This window comes from Ptychodera flava, chromosome 8 (genome assembly GCF_041260155.1).
Source record: "Ptychodera flava strain L36383 chromosome 8, AS_Pfla_20210202, whole genome shotgun sequence".
Lineage (NCBI taxonomy): Eukaryota > Metazoa > Hemichordata > Enteropneusta > Ptychoderidae > Ptychodera > Ptychodera flava.
In genome coordinates this window covers 21,562,836-21,579,803 of record NC_091935.1, presented here as the reverse complement: position 1 = coordinate 21,579,803, position 16,968 = coordinate 21,562,836, and positions in this window count along the sequence as shown.

The following is a 16,968-nucleotide window of genomic DNA, read 5'->3' as shown; positions in this document are numbered from 1 at the left end:
GGGCCTTTTAAAATATGAATTTGCAACAATCTCCATGTTCGGAAATAAACCACTTGATCGTCAAATTTTCGCTGGGTTTCAACAAAATCGATTTATTGCATTTTGGATTTTTTTTCATGTCTTCAAGTTTGCCATCGTGTTCAACTGCTTTCACATTGCAATTGCATCAAAAATTACATCGAAACCACAGAATGGGTACCGTTGCTTGTCTTTGGAGTGAGTTCCGGTGTTGTCAACACGTATGTACATAGTTTTCACTGGCTGACCTAGGAGGCCAGTAGGCTTCCTTAGCCGACTCGTCGTTTTCGATACAAGCATAGCAAGATTAGTGCTGTGGGCTGAAACGGCTGATGCTATCAGTGATAGTGGTGGACTTGTATTGTTTCGGAACAACCAGAACAACTCGTCTCATGCCAACAAGTCACAGTAAGTGTTCACCACCTCTGTTCATCTATATATCAGGCATCCTGTGATAAAATAATTGGACGGACGGGGAGGACACGGCGCACCAAAACATACCATGTAATCGCCAAGTTGACTCACTTCTCATTTTTGTACGCGCGTCTAGTCTCCGGGCCGGCGGGTGCCTTCGTGAAGGGGGTTCAATCAAGGACACGTCACCCGCATGGTAACGTATACACGTCTCGAAAACGCTGCGTTGCATGTATAGCTATGTTTGCGAAAGATTTGTGCTTAGATATTTACATGTAGTTGCCTAAATCAAAGTGGAAGGGGCGAAAGTTAAATGTCTGTTTCCCCATGTTAACGCCATATTCTATACAGTCAACACAACCAGTAGATAGCTATCACTACCTACGCATGACTACTAGACTAGTCTTTTAGTTATGAATCATAGTGTGAATGGACACTTCAAGCTGTCCGTTGCGAACCACTGGTCGCGGAAGTGGAATGGCGAGTTCCACATCAGCAAATGACCAGTGGAAATAAAATGGCTACTTGTTAGAAACGGAAGGCCATCTCTCCATTTGCTGCGAAAACGAGCCCTGCCACTCCTTTGCATGTTCTTTTGGGAGTGGGGGCTGCGATGTGGAGAACTGAAATATCACACAGGATAGTATTACACATGCATAATGCCGATGCGCACGGAATTTCGAACGGCGCGACTTTGAACGCCAATGTTCGATCTTTACGGAAATAATTTCCATACACTTGGTCCAAAGTCCATTTAGCATCTATCCATCGGAAGATGTCTAGGTATTCCTCAAGTTTACCTACTTTTAACGGGTTTTTCCAACTTTAACCGACGATCGCCTTGAAATCACCGCCATCTTGAATTTTAGTTGCTGCGAGTATCGGTAGCATTTGCCACTCGGGTAGCTTGGTCATTGGAGAGAAAAATTACAAAACACGGGAGTAATTATTGAGCGGGTAGGTTATATGAACACCGGACACAGTCCTTTTTGAAAAGTTATGTCAAATTTGTGTCTTTGGAAAATTTCTGGCGAAGGCCGTATCCTGTGCGATATTTGCGTGTTACACATCGTAGCCTAGCCACTCCAATGACCAAGCTACCCGAGTGGCAAAGGCTACGGATTCGCAGCAATCTCTCCATCCGACCGTCCGTGGAGCCATTGGAGGTACATGGATATCCCAACAAAGAGAGATGCCCATCTCCACGTTCTGTGTAGTTCGAAGTTCATAATCTTATTAAGACAGCTTTGCTAAAGTCGGGTCTGATATCAGTCACGGTCAGTTCTTGCCCTCAGCTCTATTTCGACCGTATGATTTTGTAACACGGGCACCCGTGGGCTGGGTAGTCTGCTTAATTAATCGATTTTCTGCTCGATCCCGTATACTCGTACTCGATCTATCGATCTGCCCGCCACTGAAGTGCACTGTAAGTTTCAGTGGCGGGCAGATCTAACAGAAATCGATTGATCTGGCAGACTGCCCAGCCAACGGGTGCCTGTGTTTTGTTGACCATCGAGTATGTACACGGGATAATTGGTGGGCAGAGGGATTGTGGTTAGATTTCGCCTTTGGACCGATGAGGTAGCATGTGACATTGTGCAATCTCTATTCTTTAGTACACCTCCATGATTAACCCTCAGGCTATTGATACTGAGAGAGCAAAATCTATCATCAGATTAGAACATCCGCTATACTTTATAGTTCTGACCAACTTTACTATAATGAGATATCCTTGTTTGTGTATATAAACATCCTGATTGAGCTTTATCAAAGATAAGGTCAACAGGTCTACCCCACAGGTGCCTGGAGTTGCCTGTGTAGTATATACATTGAGAGAAGAGGCGCTTTCTCTATGTACACTACACTGGCAACTCCAGGCACCTGTGGTCTACGCTGATAACCTTAGACGTGGCCCAGCTTGAGATTCTGCTGCTAGATCGTGAACAAGGGGATGTAGAAACATAACAACATGCCCTTCACAGCAGCAACTGTTTTGCTGACTCAAGGGCAGCTGTTCAAATATGTAAATGATCACAGACTATAAACCCACGTCTGAGAGAGAGAGAGAGAGAAGAGAGAGAGAGAGAGGAGAGAGAGAGAGAGAGAGAGAGAGAGATTGCATATCCTCCATTAATGTTAATTAAATGCACAGTGCCAGTGATGAATGTGGAGTATGAAAGTGAACTGTTTAATATTAATTAATTTCCATGCAGAACGTCTGCTGACCTAAATTGTGTACTATAGTACTTAGCATCATGTCTGTCATGGTTACCCTATTGTTTATAACTGAGCACATAGCAATATCATTATGCCACTTTAAAGTGGTATTTGCTTGCAACCAATCCTCGTCTTCTTTGTGTGCAGGAAGCTGTAATGATGTAGTAGAGAGGTTTAGTTACACGTAATTACGTGTACAACTGATGGCACGCAGAAGCGTAGGTGTCTGTGCTTATGTGTGAATATTTTGGTGTACATGTAGTTATGCGTACTCAACCATTTTGCTGCATTTTCAGTGTTCTCACCAGAAAAAAAATTTTGTGGGACATTTTGTCCCGCTGACCAAAAAAAAGCGGGACAACGGATGATTTTTGTGAGACAATATATAAATATGTTAAAAAAGTCAAACTGCAAATACGAACCTTATTCTATGCATGGAAAAAATAAAGGACTCAACAACTCATTCAACTTAACAACTTTTTTGTAAACATTCGGTAAACATATCAACTGATATTGAATATCAGTGCCTTTTAATGAAAAGTCTATGGGACTTTCGTTCTTTCCAGTGTGAAAGTCCATTTCGGGGCCCTCTACAATAACAGTAGTTGCTAGAGTGTCCAGCCGTTCAGCTCCCAGTTGATTCCTGTCATTAGTTACGTTTTTTTCGCACACTAAACCCCCTTTCACAACCAGCAGAAGGAACAGGCCAAGTCAGCATTTATTTAGATCAGGAAACATATCCCTATGATGTTTGTAAACAATCATCAACTTTTGACGTGAAATTTTGGTCGCCAGCCAAGGCTACAAATTTTGTCAATTGATTGAAGCATGGAAAAAAGACGTCCATGTTCTCACGTATAAGTTCGCCTGGAATAATATACTTATCACATGCACAAGCCAAGAATTGATAATTTTTTGCATAATAGAGAACTTTCCTCCAACTATTCCACATTTAAACCTCGGAACTACTTTTGGAATAATATTATCAATCGGCAGTGGGCCAGTTGTCGATCATTTCCAGTCGTGGGTACTAGGTCGCATGGGCGAGGAACGGAGCAAATGCCTGATAACATCACATAACACGTATCTCCCGCGAAGTTTATACATGATTCCAAACATAGCAAAGACCTAAAAATTATCTCAGACAAAGTTGCGTTATTTTTCGAGAACAAAAATTCACTGAATCTCAACGGCACAAACACTATAACGTCGTTCCCGTCAAGACCCTGGTTGCCATGCGGAACTCACAGTACAATGCTACCAGCTTCGAGTTCGTTGTTTTCGAAAAATGTTCATGTAATTCCTTAGAGATATACAAGCTTTACATTCTTGTGTTTTCGTAGTTCGGATTATTGTTGTCGTAGCCTATGAAAATATTTATCGTGCCCATGACGCCTCCAGCTTCCGCGAATTCCGTGGACATGTACCGGTATGCATGCAAGGCGAACACGTCCAGTGCGTCAGACTACCACAGTCTCGTGTGGTTCAATACACGACGGCCGCTGTGTGGTATACGTAATCCATCCACAACATAGGCCATCATGTCCCAAGTGACTGTGGCTTAAGTACGCCCTCTGACGGGTATTGCCTCCAGATTGCCTCGGTTTCAACCAGGAAGTGTAATTACTCACGTCAATCATTTACGTCCATTATGAAAAGTACTGGCTGTATGATACGGCCGGCCGGAACAGGTGTTCTGCCATCTATTACTCGTTGCCATCTACACTCCGTTTGACCTTTGACACATACACTGGCATATCACTCAAATTGTTATGCAAATAAAATATCGCATTCAATCTATACTCCGCCCTTGACACGGCTCAGGGAAATCGGGAGAAAACATCTTTTACAAGTTGAATTTACGATGAACGGGCTGACTTGCCCAAGCAGAACCATGACAACGACTCAACAAAGCGAGGGCTAGTATAGTCTATGGCCAGAAGAAATGGTTGCAGGGAGTAAAGATGGCAATGGGTGGAGTATAGATGGCAAGTGCACTTGCCATCCCCATACTCCATGGCCATCTATACTCCATTGCTGTTGATACTTTGTTGTCATCCATATTCCATCACTATCTATACTCCATTGCTATCTATACTTAATTGCTTTCTATACTTAATTGCTATCTATACTTAATTGCTATCTAAACTCCATTGCTATCTATACTCCATTGCCATCTATACTCCATTGCTGTTGATACTTTGTTGTCATCCATACTCCATCGCTATCTATACTCCATTGCTATCTATTCTTAATTGCTTTCTATACTCAATTGCTATCGATCTATACTCCATTGCTATTTATATTTTTTAACCTTGACGAGAAAGAAGTTTTGAAAGGTACACAATGAATTCTGAACTGAATTCATTTTCTCTTAGGCCGATTGATTTTAATCATTCATTGTTTGATTCAGAACAATGAAAACTTCACTGAGGTTTATTTCTATAACAAGTAAAACAGATTTCTTTTTTTTAATTTTTATTTAGTCCATCATCCAACGGGCACTAGCCCATTTACAGGATGAGGTACCCATAACCCTCTACCCCAATGGAGCACTGAAGAGTAAAGTGCCTTGCTCAAGGGCATGAAGATTCACTTTATTTTAGACATTATGTTTGACAGTGACTCAACAAATCAAGGGCTAGTATAGTCTATGGCCAGTAGAAATGGTTGCAGGGAGTAAAGATGGCAATGGATGGAGTATAGATGGCAGGAGTATAGATGGCAAGTGTGTTGCCATCTATAGTCCATTGCCATCTATACTCCATTGCCATCTTTACTCCATTCAGGGTTCGAAATACCCGGTGGTCATGCGTCAAAAAGACCACCAATTATCTCATTTGGACCACCAGATTCTGTTGTGGGTGGTCAATGTTGACCACCAAATTTTCGGAGGTCACACTAGTGCCGCAAAGCTGTAAGTCTTACATTCCTCTCACAGTTTATTGCTAGGAGTATCCAGAAACAATATATTATCCTCAGAGATAGATATAGCAGTTATCTAGTACACATCTTTTCTGTTCAATCACAGTCCCTCCACTTTGGTTCAATGTCAGTCCTTCAACCCCACTCCAATCTACCCAAGTGAGGCTTTGGATAGACAATGTCTCTCTTTGTTTTACTGTTTACTGCTATGATTATTGTGATTAAGTCTGCAAATGTTGCATAACATCTCATTGTACAAAACTCTGACAAAACTTCATAAGTCCAAAAAATGCAATAATTGTCATGTTATCAGCAGTAATTGTCATTTCTTGATTACTCAGTTTGTAATTCTGTCAAAACTTACAGTCAGTCAGTCACTCATGCACTCATTTCAAGTTGTGAAAATACTGAAAATTTTCTAGTGGATTTTACTGGGCATCCAACATAGACCAACGTAATACGAGTAGCAGCATAGTGAAATGGTTCCAGAACAAGATATCAGCCCACTATTTACCCTATGGACCCTGACCTCCACAAGAATTACACTCTGACAATGACAATTATTTTTGACCACCAGAATTTTGCAATTGACCACCAAAATTTGAATCTGGTGGTCAAACTTGACCACCAAACAAAAAAATAAATTTCGAACCCTGCCATTGCTATTTCTATTCATTACCATGACAAGAGAGAGGTTTTTGAAAGGTACACAATGGATTCTAAACTTAATTCATTTGATCTAAGGCCAATTCATTTAAATCATATACTGTTTTGATTCAGAACAATGAAAACTTCAATGAGGGTGTTTTTTTATAATAAATAAAAAAACTGAGAAGAGACTTCTTGGGGCTGGTACATTATTTCTTTGTTCATTATATTTCATGAGGATTTAATTTATTTTGAAAATAAGTTTGACAATTACTCGACAAATCGAGGGCAAGTATAGTGTATGGCAGGTAGAAATGGTTGTACGGAGTATAGATGGCAGGAGTATAGATGGCATGTGTACATGCCATTTATACTCCACTGCTATCTATACTCTTTTGCTGTCTATACTTTGTTGTCATCTATACTCGATTGCTACCTATATATGATAGGTTCTGAACTGAATTTCTGATACGGAGCTTCATTGTAAAAGCTGCACTGACATATTTTTAATATACCAAAGGGACAGTGAATAAAGACGATTACTGCTGTGAGTTAACGGAATCATTGACAAATTCTGCCAGTCAGCGACTTTGGTAAATGGATGCTTGGAGTACAGTTGGCAATTGCTTTCAATAATCAAGATTACAAACTAGAAACAATGCCTTTCACTTCGGGCGTTTTGCAAGAAAAAAATGTTAGAAATGGATCTGAAATATATTAAAGTATTAGTACATTACGGACACAAACAAAAAACAAAAAAAAAACAATGAAAACATGACTGACAACACAAAAAACTACCAAAATTCAGAATGTGAGTTCACACAAAAATATCATGGATCAACCAATTGCCAGTATAGCTACGGGACCCGGGCCACTACCCATGCACTGTACACCCTATGAAGTTCGTACATAGAGTTCCGATCTGGAAACTGGTGAGCTTAGGTGTGCACAGTGCAGTGGGTTCTGCAATGAAATCAAACATTTATCCTTTTGCAATTTCTTTAACATTGGGAAAACGATATTTTTTTCTGTTAATAAAAGTGGAGTATAGATGGCAAGAGAGCATAGATGGCACCTTACACTGCCATCAACACTCACACTGACAGTTTTTTGCATAACAATGGAGTGACATGCCAGTGCATGTGTCAAAGGTCAAACGGAATGTAGATGGCAACGAGTATAGATGGCAGAACACCGGCTGTACGGCTGGCACCGCGAAAGTTTATAATTTCAAAGGCGCGCCACTATTGGCGCGCACGCCCAAGAAATCCGCGACAAAAACAGAAAAATACGCGAGAATGTCGCGGAATCGCGGCCTGGTGAGAACGCTGCATTTTTTTCTCGGAAACATGCGAAATTCATGTACTTTTTAGAAAAATATTTTCTTCATATGACGACTATTCTTATCTTATACCTTGTTCTACCTTTGAATTAAATTGGTCTATTTTCTCTGACACAGTTGTTTATCAGATTTAATAGATTTTTTCGAGGCGTCAGACAAAATGTGGAATTAGACTTCAACATTTCGTTCATATTGTGAAATCAGTGTCAAACATGGTTTAAAAAAAACCATAAAAAAACTCTGACTTTAGCCTCCCTTGCCTCATTTTCCTTAGCACTCAGCAATGTTGATGAATAACAACAGGTTTTGGACAACAGCTGGGACTAGGAAGAGCTTACAGAGCAACCGTCAGTGCTATTCACCCCCCCATTCCCCATAGACAGGTCCACAATCACCATTGATAGCATTGGGTTCAGGCCAAACCATTGTGGTGAAAGGGTTAAAAGACATCATGATGTACCAGGAGTCCATTGTGATCTGTTCATCAAAAATATTAAACCATTTAACAGTAGTGACTGTTTATGAATGGAATAAGAGAACAGCAAGTAATAATTAAAATATTTATAAAAATAACAATAACAATGACAACAACATCAGCAATAATTGTCATAATAATAATTTACATAAAAGCAAAGATCATAGGAATGTATTTATTTACATGTTTATGTCCCATAGCATCAATGTATATATAAAACATAGGGCCAAAGTCCCTGAAGCTACTATAGACATGGATACAAAATTAAGTATTTCCTTAAACTGTATGAAATTATCTCACTAAGGTCATCCTACGGACAAGTAAACTAAATATTAAAGCTGTCTGACCAGCGGTTTTGAAAGAACAAGCAACTCAACAGTTGACAGAGCTCTGTTGAGTTATGTAGAGAATAACCTTTTGTGACACATGTATTGATGAAGAAGGTGGATATCTTTGATTAACATTGTGAGTTCTGTTTAATAAGTTGAGACTGTACATACTCAGAGAAAGCACACTGAAGAGACAAAGGTTTGAAACTTAAGAAGTTCAAGGTCATCAAAAGCATTATAAGGAATCATGTTACACTTTCATTGCACTGTTTACACAGATTGCATAATTGCTATAAATAGCACATGAGGAATCTTTATACAGCCCAGCTTTACCATAAAAACCCTATCACTTTGACCACTCTTTTAATTGACCACTCTATTTTTTTCCTCAAAAAGTAATTTTATTTTATCCTTACCAAGTCAACCATAAATCGAAATTAGAACTTTCTCTATCTCTATCTCTATCCCTATCTCTATTGACTATTTTGAGCAATTTCTTTTAGATAACATACGGCACAATAAATGACGGTTCAGAATATGTCAAAGTTGGGATTCAGGAAAGTTGCCTTTACATGTTTTAATCCTCCAAGATGGTAAGCATTTCACTATGAACTGTCAAAAAAAGTTGAACTTTCTGATAATTCTACACTAAAATTTTTTGGCTTGATGATTTCCTAATTAATTCAATTATTTAAAATCATATTAATTATTTTTTTCTGGGTGAATTGATAGGGTTTATACAGTACAAGAATTACATACAATGTAAGTCAAATTTGACCAAAAATGACAAAAAAATTCCTTAAAAATACAGATTTGCATATTTCATCACAATTTGAACAAGTCTAAGTTGGGTTACCCCTAGGGACCTGTATACCAAATAACAAAGCTGTCTGACCAGCGGTTATGAAGAAGAAGATTTTTTACCAAAAACACCTTTTTTGGCATTAATTTGCCTATTTTCAACAATATCAAAAAATTAAAAAAAATAGTTTCTCAAAATCATATTTTTCATCTACACAACAAATATCAAATCAGTAAGTACTGCGGTTCTCAAGATATTTGAGTGGACGGACGCCTCACAAACGGACATACATACATACATACATACATACATACATACATACATACATACATACATACATACATACATACATACAGACTGACGACGGACGCGGACGGATACCCATCCCAATAGCTTCTATAGACTATAGTCTATAGTAGCTAAAACCACAGTAACAGGCATGAGGATACTATCACCAGCTAAGGTAGAATGTACCTCGGGGACAGATATTCAGACTTACAATTCTTTTCTGGTCTACCACTTGTAGGGCTCACTTTAAAGCTCTTGGAATAAGAACAATTTTCACGGTCTTAGTTTTTTTCGAAAATCAAAAATTGTAGTTTCCCCCATAGAGTTCATTCAGGGATGGCAGCCATTTTGAATTTCAAATATCAGTGTTCTCTAGTACCAAAGTTTGTACACTGACCCCAAATTTTTATTTTGTATTTGGTAAGAGAAAGGTTAAAAGTTTCACTGTGAAAAGTTTTAGCAAAAGTTCAAAGTCTTTCACTTTCGATGCACGTACTACTTTAATGACAGAATCAGAAGCAAAGTCAAACAAATTAAAAATTACCAGAATCAGGAAAGAATTGTACAATCGTAATAAAAGAAATTGGCACTAAAATGTGTGTGAAAAAGATATCTGTAATGAAAACAGGATTGAAAGTATCAAAGTTTATAGTGGTTAATTTTTGGAGCGCATTCCATTAAAATAGGAGTAAAAAATACTTTGTAAAAATTCAGAGACTGATTATGTAGTATAGATATTGACAACCAGATGTGTTCAAACTTGATTTAGAGAAATTTGTTATTTGAATCTCTGAAATAGCACACAGATACACATCGGCAAACAGAACAACGTGTTCAACATGTTACGCTTCTTAGAAGAGTCATTAGGATGCATTTAAAGAAACGAGTAAGAATTATTGAACACCTAGGCAAGACTTAGCAAGGGCCGCACTGTACGCAGAAAGCACTCACATGCTGCCACAACTTAATTGATGCATATTTGCATGTGTAGGAATTCATACCTCCCAAATGATTTCTCTCCATCACAGAAAGTCTGCAATTGTATTCAAAATTGCTGCCAATCGCCTCATTTTTCAGAAATACAGTCACGACTCTGCTGGTGTAATTGTCCGCCTAACAAATCATAGGAGAAGGAATTTCACAGCTGTTCCAAAACTAGGGTATGGAGCTTACATCGGTATGAATGTATCTGGATTTCATACACAAAGAAAGCATTTCAACTGTGTTTGAGCAGTGCTCCAGCAATATAATGCGGGGTTATGGATTTATATGAGTATGATATAGTAGAGAACATTTTATATTTATTGCACAATATCTACAACGCCTACTGATGTATTTCCCATGTTTTACCTTTTCAACACAGATGGATAATCAAAATAGAAGAAAACTTTGAGAGCCCAGGGTTAATGTGCAAAACGTTCAACTCAGCCATGAAGATCTGATATCATTTAAGGGGGAATCGATATCATTTAAGTGGGAATCGAGATGGTGTTCAGACATTTCCGGAAACTCTTACTGGCCACCACTTTATCAAGTATTTTCGTTATTATACTCAGTTATTTTATCTTTATCGACAAAACTCCACTCATCGTGCCTCGTGTGGCCACCATCACTGGACACTTCAATATATTTACAGGTATGTGCCATATCTGATATTACATTTTTTTCCACATGAATCTGCTATTCATAATTTCTATTATTAAGCACTGCGTCTGTATCCTATGGGGTTTTGTCATATAGTCAGTTTCGGTATCAGAGGACACGGAGTCCAATAATTTTGATGTGGTGTACAATTACGTTAGCTGTTATTGCATGTTATTTGACCTTTGACCTCAACACCTGACGTCAACCCGGGGAAAAAAACAAGATCTGAGCTGAACATGTACACTTTGATGTTGTCCTTGACGCTACGTGTCTTGGACGATACCTCCACTGCGCAATGTACCGGTACTCAAACATAAATCCTGGTATTTTGTGTATAACGTTATATCATAGTTCACGTGCGGTCCTCATTCTTATCAGATCGAAATCTTATCATATTTGTTCTGGTGTGTATTTCCCAGTAACGTCATTTGCTCTATCCTTTCTGTCCGATTGACTGACTTCAATATCGAAGTTCCTTCAGAATGATGCAGAAAAATACCCTGACTGAAATTTTAGACACAACTTATTGGAAATTGCTTGTACAGAAATATTCCCATTTGGACTTATATGAGTACCATTATTTCCAAGGAAACCATAAAAATCACATGACAGTGACTCTATCCATGAGGTGTAAATGGTAAATGCGGGGACAAAATTTGTCTAAATTTCTTTTTGATATCAACCAATCTTGCATAGTCATCGATATATTGTGTAGCAGACCTGATATTACAGGCAATGCTATTGGTCAACCTTTAGATCAGACTAAAACCTCCAAGATGTGCCATATTTCACATCACATCGGTAACTACCAGTAGATAAGCTAGTACCCCTGACATCAGGAAACTATTATATCATACATATATACTGGCATTTCCAGTGACTGAACTTCTCATACCTTGATGATCCTATGTAGCAGTTCACTTCAACCTTTAACCTTACAGCCTGACCTCACACCCTAACGTTCTCATATGTGACCCTTTCTCACAGTCGTACAAAAATCAGATACACAGATGTGATCGGTTGTTCAACTTTCTGTTGATTATTTTGCCTTTCATGGATTGGCTACCATACTATGAGTCCTTGCAAAGCAAGGACAAATACAAAAGAGTACCGCAAAACAATAAGGAAGAGGACAAGTCAATCCCTGCCTCTGGTCAGATTGTTTTTCTCATCATCAGCAAAGTGTTCCATTCACACTGCTTTCAATGCAAAGTTGTACTCATTATTGGAAGGAAATAAGGGTGTAAGGCATACAGACTAGTCATCCACTTCACTGTCGCATAACTTACATAGCATACAGTAACTTCGTTTTGGTTGATTAACCCCCAGGGATTAACCATTGTCTGCCATACCTCAATTGCTGTTCTTGACCTCTTTTCCCCTTTAACCTTTCACCCTATTTTAAATTTACATATAGGCATCCAATACTGCAGGATTTCCTATGAATTTGACACAATTTGTACCTCATGGTATGATAGTGTACTGTTTAAATGCAATGGATATTTTGTTATAAAGACTGGCTCTTTATCAGTTCATTTACATACACAACACTCATATCATACATTTTCCATGTACAAACATATTTATTTAGGAAATGAAGTACGTGTAATTATACTGGAATTGTGTCCTACTGGGCTCAGCAGTGCTTCACTTTGCACTTCAATATGGCAACCTTTATGAGGCTGACGATCGATCCTCAGTCAGGGCTACGAGCAACCTTGAGAAACTTTTTTCCGTCAGGGTTTACTGATAATCAAAGGAAGGTACCGGTAGTATTGAAACTCAATTTTAGAGGGCTTTGACGCCTTGACAAACAGAACTTGAAGTGGCAAGACCATCCCACCATTTTGCGTCACTGAACCCAACCAGACATTACTAGTTTGTATTTACCATTCCTGATTGGTTCACAAAATTTAAATTGGCAAATGTATGGCTACATATGAAACTTCAGGGTTTACAAGTAGGGCTTGTTTTGTGAGCGGGTATTATACCAACCATGGAGCTACAAAAAGCTCCATTTGCCAACCTAGCCAAGCATTGCAGATCGGACAATGCGCTAGCTCACTAATGCCATTTGCTGTCCTTGAACAGATTCCATTACATTACTCTATTGTCATAATCCCATTGAGTAGAACTTCACCTTTTTGTGTTGACTGCGAAACATGTTTCATGTTTGCATGAATATGGTGTGGTCTTGATGTACCGGTAAAATTTGACGAGGTATGCAATATTGGCAAAAAAGTAACACTATATGTATGGGAAGCTTAGGATAAAATTCACACACTATAATTAATCATTATGAGACAATTTTACTTGATCCCTTTTGTTGAAAACACCATCAAGAAATTAAATAAATGTGTTTATAGTTTACTTTGTCGCTAGACTACAGGTGATTGCAAAGTAATACTGATTTACAATCAATAGTTGTATTATGCAATCAAACAGATGATCGTTCGGAAAGGACCGCAGTGTAGCTTTAAAGTATTCAGGGCAATTCTTTTCAAAAGTAATGACTTCCAAATTGAGTTTCAAATTTCATATTGTCAAATTCTGGTGCTAAAAACGTGTCGCAATAAAATATAGCCTTTTGTATTATATACAGCAGTGAATTTGCATGTGAAGTGGTAACACTCCATGATAAGGAGTGCATACAAATAATCAAATACATACACTGTTAGGTGATTTTGATTTTCTTTGCAACTTGTCAGCAAGCTTACAATAGTGGATCATAGCAAATTATATTTTTTGTATATTGTCCATTTTTTTGGGTAGGGGGTGGGGGTGGATTGTTGCAGGTAGCAATTTATGTTATTGCCATTAACACTGTTAGTGCCAAAGTCAATAATTGTTGCCTTTTATGGAATATGATGCAGACAATTTTTTCAGGTTCAGACAATTTTTTTCAAACTTTTTCTAAAATTTTGTTAAAAACCTTAGCCAATGAAAATTTATGTCCCCTGAGTCCAAAATTATCAAAATAATCACCAAAAAATTCATAGAAATTGGTAAAATGTTACAATTAAATTTAGGAAGGAAAAATTACAGCACGTTTCAAAAGGTAAAGGATATCTCAGAAACATCTCTGCTGGTAAATGATTGAGCATGTGACACTGCAATCTCACTATTTGCTTTTGTAAAGAATTTAAAACTCAAAGTACGCCTGCCATGGTTGTGAAAATCAATATTTTGAAGTGAAATTTTCTAAATGATATCCACCACACACATCATGCAGCTCCGCATGTACATATGTGCTCTTGAATATTCCATTTTGTGCTTTTTATAACCCGGGGCTATTTTCAGTCGGACTACAACCAGCATACAAGGCTGCACTGCAAATGTTTACAGCAATAGACAATGGACAAGTGACTGAGCAGAGGTACGCCTACAATTTCTGATAACTGCAGGTCGATGGAAATGTTTTGTCTGTATCTACATGCTATAACCCTCTGAGTCTGCTGGCTTGTAATTAATACTGTCGGTAGTGACCTTAAATTTCCAGTAGCGGTGAGAAGATGTACAAATTCTACAGGAGTTTTCCTGAAATGAAAAATCATAAAAATTTTATCAAAAGCCACGGCTAATATCCCTTCAAATTCAATGAAACTTGTAAATGGGGTGATATTTCTTTCACCATACTTAGGGGGCTTAATGCCATGGCCCCCATAGGGAAGAAACAAAATTAAGTAATGGAGTGTGGCAATACCTGTAGAGCTTCAAGTATTGTTTACTATCATGTGGTTTAACCTCACACAGGGAAGTCTCTTGCTTCTATTGATGAATTGTCCTGAATAATTATGTCATGTTGATTCTTTAGGCGATTACCTGTGTTATCTTTTGACTTTATCTTTTTACTTTTCCTTGAAAATGGTTGTCTTAATGTGCAGATCTGTAGAAACCTTTGTGTTATTGCTTTGTTGTTTTCAGACCTGTTGACTTAAAATTGAAATTGCCAAAATTATCTTTTTTCTTTGAATTTTTACAAAAAATCAAAATGCAACAAACTGACTTCACAGTTTTTTAGCCAGTTTGCTATGTAAATCATGGCCGTGAAATGTAATAAAAGTTGGTTCCAAAAAATGTTCTGCAATGGTCCAAGCTAAAACTACCGTTTCAAGTGTAAGCCATCTTTTTACAGGTATTTTTTTCAGGGTAATGTTGATGTAGGATGGGTCATAGGTCTGAGACTATGGTCATGCACTTTTGTAGTATTACTTCAAAAATGTGACAGGATCACAAGAAATGACATACATGTAGATTAAAATGACCAATACATTGATAGGTAACCAGTCATTTTATACTGATTATTGACCAAAATAAATGTATAACTATGAAGTGTTTGACAGTGTTCACAAAATTGTAGCCGGTGCTTGAACAGTGTTTACAAATGTTGTTTACAAAAGTGTTTACAAAACTTTAACAATTATGAATACAGTGTCCAAAAAACTGCTGCCAGCATCTTCAAATGATATACATGTAATCACACCAAATTTTGTGATTCCTATCTGGATCACCCCTATGTCAGGGATTTTGGGCTGTGTACAGTTTGTACCGATGTGCTGGCAATTAGTTTTATATCCATCAGTGACAGTTGCCATAGATTTGTGTACACAGCCGACTGCCCTGATTTGACAGACTTCTAGACGAGTGCTGCCACGTTGCTCTCAAACCTGTCAGCTGTAGTATACTTGTGAAAACAGTTGCTATATACTGACAAGAAAAGGCAACATGTTCAAAGTACAAATGGGAGAGGGCAGTATGCCATTGTGTGATTTTGGAAGGTTAAATCATTGCCCCCAGAAAAGATAAAATTCACATTGTATTCAATCAGTATCCTTCTGTTATCATGGTCCAGCTGTTTTACACATACAGGAGGGTCTTGGTCTAGGTAAACCTTCATCAAGGTTTAATATATATATATATATATATATATATATATATATATATATATATATATATATATATATATATATATATATATATATATATATATAGATGGATAAACCTGCACCAAAGTTTATTCATTGAACAATGTATGTATACACATATTTAACCTTTAAACAATATATTTTTATATATATATATATATTTATGTCTCTAGATATGTATGTATGTATATGTACACACACAAACACACATACACACACACACACACACACACACACACACACACACACACCTTTGTACTCAGCTGTCATGAATCACATGAATATTAGACAAGTTGGATAAAATTGCTGGCATCACACAGTCAGCCATATTACCATTTTGTATTATCATAGGGTGTATCATTCATTGACAATAAAGTAACCTAGACAACCCTGGCAACATCTAAAATTGCCGTAGTTCACTGGATATCATTGATATTGACAGACATTTAATTAGACAAGAACTGTAACTCTTTAATGTAGTAGATTTTACAGTCTATAATCAAGAAAATGTGTGACATTTTTACATTATCCTGCCAACTGTATGTTGACATAAAAATTTCCTTCATTATAAAAGATATTTGAAACAAAAATTTCTATTAAATTAAACTCATGGCTTGTCCACTAGTTGTTACTTTTCATGCATTTGGCATTATTTCTGTTCAGTTTACGAAATAGCGTTTACTTTTTCCGTCCCAATATCACGGCGAGCTTCTGAGTGTTGAAGTTGTCAATGCACCTGCATGTGTCTTATTTTCTATGTTATTGGCCAACAACTGGATTTAAGTCTATACAAGTTGTTATCAACAATAATATTATGTACTTGTATTGTTCACAATTTGTTGTTGTAAAGTTAACAGACAGAATCCAAACATTTATTGCGATTGGAACTAATTTGGGAGAATAGGATATTGTAGTAATGTTAGTTGAATCAGCAAATCTAA